The sequence below is a fragment of the Dromaius novaehollandiae genome, chromosome 2, assembly GCF_036370855.1.
Source record: "Dromaius novaehollandiae isolate bDroNov1 chromosome 2, bDroNov1.hap1, whole genome shotgun sequence".
In the NCBI taxonomy this organism is placed as follows: Eukaryota; Metazoa; Chordata; class Aves; order Casuariiformes; family Dromaiidae; genus Dromaius; species Dromaius novaehollandiae.
Window position 1 is genome coordinate 12,516,605 of NC_088099.1, and position 6,165 is coordinate 12,522,769.

Here is a 6,165-nt window from a genome sequence, read left to right on the forward strand (position 1 = left end):
CCAAGCTGAATAATATTTTATGGAATATGTTTATTCTGTAATGAGCTACCGCAGTTCTGAGTGATTGTTCAATAAAGAAACTGTCATTTTAATAATAATAACAATTGGCTTTTCTTAATCCAGAATAAACTTCAAAATGTGGGAAAAGCTCAGATTTGTGTGTTGTCATCTGTTTTTCCCTGTGAGACAAACATGGGTTTCACAGGCATCATTTTCTCCTGCCTTACAAGTTATATCAATGTGCTGAGATTTGTAGGGTTCTGTTTAGTTTGTCCCTACTTTGAGAGAAGACTTGATTACAGTATAAAAGCACTTTCAGAGGAAGAAAATACTGAAACTAAGGAACGGTTTAATCTAGCAGAGACAAGAATGATAAGGAACAAAAGCTAAATAATGAAGGCTATTTTAACAACACGTGCAAATAATATGAGAACTAATTATCCAATGGAAATGGTGTGTCACCATTATTTTTTGTATTCAAAATAGGCATTTGAATGTCAAGGTGATGGTGACCTTCTCTGTAGCAGTCTTGCATTTGGACCCTCTATCAGACTGAGGGAGACCTTGGGGGGGAACCTGTCCTGGGAGCAAAGACCAGACCCCAAGTTTTCCTCTTTTCCCAGCACAGTTCCCTCATCACCACTGAGCAGTTACCTCTCTCCTTTGACTCCAAAAGGAAAAGAAGTGATAATTTAAATGAACTGCAACACATTGAAAGTTAATGGCTGACAATTTTTCAGAGACCTAATACCTACAATCTACAACAACTGCCCTAAATTAAGCATGTTTTGAATATGCTTTCGGTGAACAAGGCTTCAGTATTTCACCCTTCAAGTGAATGGACTAGGATTTAGCCCCGATCTGCTTAGCTCAGTCTGCTAAAGGGGGGACATAAAACAATAACTGTGCACTAACGGCCCAATATATTTAAAATAAAGTTTTTTAATTGGTGGGCTGTAGTAACCATTACAAAAATTCTAAATGTGGAATTTTCCTACAGCCCACTAGATCAGTATTAAATAATTAAAATAACAAACATGTACATATGTGTATATACATATTTATTGGATATATTAACTGCAGTTTAGTGCGCCAGGAACCTTTGCTGTTTTAAAGAAAAAGGGATTAACAGTTGAATATACACTCTAAAGCTGTTGTATCTGCATCCACTGTTCAGACTTGATCTGATAATTCAATATTTTGAAAAACAAATTAAATTAACTCTCCAGTGTTCATATGCATACCACATACACACATGCAACCAGATTCTCTCATTTTGGATGAGACTGTGAGTGTATTAATAGAAACATTTCAGAGAAATATATTTACTGGTTCTCTTTAGCACAAAACACCAGATAATGTGTCGCAAATATTTTGTTTTTTCATATAAAGTACTGTAACATGGACCCACACATCCCAAGATTCGTGGTGGTATGAATAAGTCAGCTCTTTCAAGATAAACATGTTTTGGCTCCCTTGTTATTTATAGCATGCAGGGCTTCCAAGAAGCATGAATACTCTTGCTCTTCTCGCTACAGATGTTGGGAGATCTTTAACAAGGTGCTTTCACACTGAGATCCCTCTGGTGATATGGCAGAAGGCTCTTAAAACAAGTTTCAACTGTAGAAATACATAAGAGTGGCAACACTTAAAGACCAAACGCATATATTGTACCAGAAATGACAAGAAAGTCTACTTCACTTTCTATTTCACTTGTGCTGTTACTGGTGGCCGTTTTGTGCAATAGGAATTATTAAAAATGGAGAGACATATTCATATCCCTAAAGCCTATATTATTTGTCTTTTTCCTAATGACTTCTGACTATGCCATAATTCAACAAACTTTCTCCATCTCCTCTGTATTGGAAGCATGCTCTCCAGTGCTCCCATTACGTCTGTCCGTCAGATAAATGTAATTTTACCCTAGGCTCTATGCATCAGTATTTTGTTGCCTCTGGTCCTGATTCAGCTTGAATAGCACAAGGCTGGTTTTAAGAGTATGCATAGTCCATGTGAACTACCGAAATCAAAAGAACTAAACACGATTTAAAGTTAGAAGCATGATGAGAAGCTTGTATGAAGTAAGGATAGGTGGTGAGAATTAGGCTATGTTAATGGGAAGGCAACCTCTCAGCACTGAGGTACTTGAAGACCTAGAAAATGTAGGCCTTGAGGCATTTTACTGACATACTGATGTTCTGTCAGAGGGAACTTAGATCATGGAATGAAGTAAGTAGGATTTGTTTTGCTTTTTTTTCTTTATCTTCATCTGACTTCATCTGACCTGTCCACACATGTTTATGCCTCGAATTCCAAACCAAGCTTGAATTCTTTCTCCTCCAGAGCCCTTGGAGGTAGAAAACAAAGTTGTGGTAAATCATATCATTAGACTTTAATAGCCAACGAGCAGTAAGTAACATTTTTTCCTCCCAAGGCAGTTATTTAATGTTTAATGAAAATACCAATTTGCATAATTCACTTGCAGTCTAAAGGTCACCATCAGTCTGTCACTAGGATAACAGGATAATTACTTAAGATAACTATCTTCCAGCCATAAAAGAATGTTAATTTGTTGAAAAGGACAATTTGAAATGATTGTATTTTAATTATTATATCATTTTTATTCTATTTATAAGAATGTCTGAACTTCTGCAGCACATCTATCAAAGCTGTGTATCACTTTCTCCAATGCAGTGCATATTCAGACCCGGCAGACCAGACTAGCTCCCAAAAACCTTCCGTTTGCTCCATTCTTTGTCATTCTTCTCGTTTACCTTCAGTATTTAACAGTTAAACATCTGCAAATGTAGATAAGTGGCAACAGCAACCATAAATCTGAGAAGTCTGAAGGAATCAAGGGGACAGACCAGTGTACAACAAGGTGTCTCGGGCGAAGGCATGGTGGCCCTGCATCGTGTCCCCTCTGAGTGTGGGGAACCAGCTCACTCCGCGCTGGGGTCAGGATGACCCTGGTCCAAGCACACCACTCTGCCATACCCCACTGACCAGGGCCACCAAACCCTGCTGGATTACTCATAAAATACTATCCAAAAAAGGGCCTACTATTTCTTATGTTGTGGTATAAGAGAAAATAAAGAGTGGCTTCTAGTAAAGTACGTCCAGGCCGACAGCTGGAAACCTCCTGTTGTGCCTTTGCACAGCCAAGCACAAGGACTTAGACACAAGTATATTCACGCAGGAAGGAGAAGCTTAGGGAAACATCTGTTAGCATAGCACGGGAACACCAGCTATTGATCTTGCCTTAAAGTCGTACCCAACAATACCACATCCAAACGCCTCGCAAGGGAGATCCAAAACAGGCATCCAGCTGCCAGCTATGCTGGAAGAGTCTGCATTCCCAAACGAATGAGTGGCCTGTAATAGGGACCTCCTAATACAGGCGATGCAGCCACACATGTAAAGGAACATTTGTGACATTGGAGCAAACAGTGTCACTTGTATTTCACAACACATCCTCCTCCTCCTCTGGGGAGACTCCTACCAGGGCCATCGACAGGATTTGTAAAGATGGCACAATGGAGTAAACGCCTTTTCCCCTTCACTGTAAAGCCAGGAGGAGATTTCCCTTTTGTATTACTGGAAGCACCATAAAGGTGTCCTTAATACTGCAAAGTGACTCTGGGAATTACTAATATATTGTTTGCAGGACAGACCTACTTTTCGCAACCCAGCACAATAGACCAAACCCACACTGTGTCTCATGTAATGAATGCTCCTGCACAAAGCTTTCAAATAATAGGCACTAACCCACTTTAAACCTGAGCAATCTAAACATTTCATTTAGCATGACTCCGCTGTCGCTTGCTAAAACCTCTGCTGCATTGGCGAAGGAGAACAGGCCAATCCAATAACAAGGGGCTAAAGACAACATGAGTAGGACAGCCTCAGCTCTCCTCTGCTGCGGGACCCGATGCTGCAGCTGGGGCTGCCCTGCCGCCTGCCCCGCCGGCAGCCCCCCAGCATCTGCTGCACCGGACAGCAGGGAGCTGAGCCCCCACGCCAGCTTCTCACGGCCCACAACGTGAATTTGCAGTTTCTGCAAAATCCATCTTCTGTTTGTGCTTAATCACAAGACAGCCTCTACCTCCTCCCGCACCGAGACGCGGTAGTGGTATAAGCGCTGTCAGCGCTGGCTGCCAGAGGGGCTCCTCTGCCCAAGCTCCCCCATAGCCGCATGGGACACCCCAGGTGTAGCTGTGGCCTCCCTCCGGCCCATCCTCTGACGCCGGGCCAGCTGGGATCTGTGGCTGGTCACTTGGGTTACGAGTTAAAGCGGCTCAAGCCCTGCATGCTTTCCAGGAGCAGAGCTCTCATTAAAGCAAATTGGGGCGCAGTAAAAATAGGCTTCACAGGAGCAGCCTGTCTAGGCAGTCAAGAAGGCAAGCCACAGCACAAGGAAATTCCTAATGGGATCGTGTTCCTGACACAAAACCATATAAATGCACACCAGGGGCCTTACTGGGTCGGAACAAGAGTCCATCTGGCCCAGCATCCCGCTTGGCAGTGGTCAGTGGCAGGGATAGGGAAGAGTTTCACCACAGACGAGCAAACAGTGACACTTCCCATACGATATCTCAGCCCCAGGCAGTCTGATGCCGAGGCTTCCTTGACCCCGAGGTGGCACCTTTGTCTTTAAAATAATGAGCGTAACTCAAAATCTGAGAATAATTCCACAAAGTCCTATATTCCCTCGTTCTTCATTATTTCAATCATCCCAGTTACTATACAGTGTCATAAAGCACTTTGCACTTTTTGAGGAAGAATGCTATCCAAAACGTCCCGCAGGGCTTAAATATTTAAAAATGAATACAAGCTTTCTCCTCCTGAAACACATACCCAAATCGTATTGTTTCAGAAAGGCTTTTGATCAGGAACACAGGGAAATCCTGGCCACTTTTCAATTCCCGGACGCCAAGCGTGGCCGGAGCCAGGCCTGCCTCCCGCGGCCGGCGAGCGGCGGGCTCAGGCATGCCGAGCGATGGGGGCCGCCGGCGCCCCGCCAGCTTACATAAGAGCACAGTAATTCAGCATGTGCTGAGCTCTCACTCGTGTTCGTTTTCCTGCACGTTTGAAACCTAAAAACAAACCAGCGGCAAAAATCCGATTCTTCTCCAAAGCAAAATCAATGGCAGAAGGCCCAGCTACTTGTAGCAGGAACGGCAGCGCATTAGAACAGAATTTGGAATAAACACCAAAAAGTGCTGCTGGAGGAACAGAGCCATCCCTGCTGTAACCTGCTCCCACAAAAGCTAAAAGATGGGGTGGGCTCCAGAAATGCTTTGCCGCACGGCTGTGTTTTAATGACACTGCCTTCATCCTCACTGCACCCTCAGGAGTACTTTCTGAAGGACCACCTAAGAAAATTTAACTCTCTAACCGGCAACAAGCAACATGAAGTGGGGAAATTGTCTTCATTACTGTTATGTGTTTCTCCCTTCACAACCAAAAATATAAAGGAGGTGCAGAAACATGGCTGGATCTCAAATAATGAGTTAACTGAAAGAATTCAAATCCCTGCTGCTCACATTCTGCCGCTCGGGTGGGCTGCTGCTAGCCCCACGAAACTAAAAGAATACCACGGTCATCTCTGGAGTCATCAAATTATTTAAAATAACAATAGCCTGTTTTCATACACTATAATTCTATATTCATTTTCTCTGGGAGTATATGAAGGAAATGAGGTTAACAAAGCTGCAGATTTGGGGCCTTATCTTTTTTTAAGAGTACAGAAAGAATAAGGCTGAGGAACCTTCATTTCAGTGGCCCTGATTCATCACCAGAGGCTATCTCCTGAACTTGGTGGGTATCATCGTCAGGGTGTGTGGTGGACACTTCTGAACACTAGGACCACAGCCAGTACCCAAGAACCAATGCACCCTGCTTTAGGAAACTGGGAAATTTTGCCCTCAGAATGACAGGTATCTACCACGAAGCCCTAGGCAGAGGCTTCAGACAAAGCCAGTCTGAAAGGTGCTCCAAGGGAAAAGGAGGTGGAAGCAAGGCAGCATCTCCCGCTGCCCCACCAACTTCCGATGAGTGATGTGACCTGAAAGCGGGTGCCACCATCACCCCGGAAACAAACCCCACCGGCGCCCCCTAGCGGCCGGCTGCACTGAGCTCAGTGTGCCTGGACGTGGTTATTAG